Source organism: Vombatus ursinus, unplaced genomic scaffold (genome assembly GCF_900497805.2).
Source record: "Vombatus ursinus unplaced genomic scaffold, bare-nosed wombat genome assembly UNPS02014818.1, whole genome shotgun sequence".
Lineage (NCBI taxonomy): Eukaryota > Metazoa > Chordata > Mammalia > Diprotodontia > Vombatidae > Vombatus > Vombatus ursinus.
In genome coordinates, this window is record NW_020954596.1 from 68109062 (window position 1) to 68110279 (window position 1218).

Below are 1218 nucleotides of genomic sequence, written 5' to 3' on the forward strand. Positions count from 1 at the left end.
GGGCTAATATAAATGAGAAGCCATATGCAGGAGTAGAGACATATTCCACAAGTTGGTATCATATCGGGAGTAAGATACAGGAAGTATTGATAAATTGACTATTTGACTCTACTTGTTCTCTCTGTTTGGGTCCCTTGTAGTAGCTGTACATCTTCCTTATCTCACATTAGAATGATCACAACATTTAACCCTCCTGACTCAGCCACACTGAGTCAAACTGTGGACTTAAACAATAGTGAGACCATCGGAGACATAATGAATTTCTTACAGATCTCACCAAGCTGGAAAGGCTTTGAGTATGGGTCTAGTAATACTATATATACTTTACTATACAAGGATTGGACTAGTTAAGATCAGAGAATATCATCCATCTCCAGGTTGGCCCCATGGTAATTTTTTTAAATCACTTACACACACACACACACACACACACACACACACACACACACACACACAATCAGTTCACTGATTCCAATTCTCTAATTTTACAGATGAGGAAACTAATGATCAGAGAGCAAGTGACCTATGGCAGAGCAGAAATTTGAACCTACATCTTCTCACTTCAGATCTAATTCTTTTCTTTGTTCCATGCCACTAAGCTTAAGATGTACAATTGCTTGTTCTCAAGACATGGTATAATAAATATAGACAGAAGAGAACAAAGAATCAAGGATTAATTAAATACATCACTATTGCAATTAGTATCATTAAACTCATTTGTATCTCTGAAAGAAGAGATAATAATGATGGAAGAAAAATGTTATATGAGACCTATCTCTCACAGAACCATTTGCAAGGCAATATCCTTAGTAGAATTTATGATTTTTTTTAAAAAAATGGGAATTATGCATATGCTAAAATTATATTCTAACAATTCTTTTGATTTTTGTACATATAGTCTGAAGCAATGGTTTTTTGTAGGGTTTTTTGTTTTTGTTTGTTTGTTTTTGTTTTTGTTTTTGTTTTGTTTTGTTTTGTTTTGTTTTTATAGGGACATATGTAGAAAGATAGTGTGTCGAAGTAGACTACTGTGAGTCAGGAAGGCCTGGAGTCAGATCCTGCCCCTTACCCTCATTAGCTGTGTGAGTATGGGCAAGTAACTAAATATCTTTGAGTATCATTGTCCTCATCTAAAAAAGGAGAATAATTATATCTATAGTTAGTACTTTATTGTGGTTGTATATTTCAAATAAAATAATGAAAGTAAAACACTTTGCA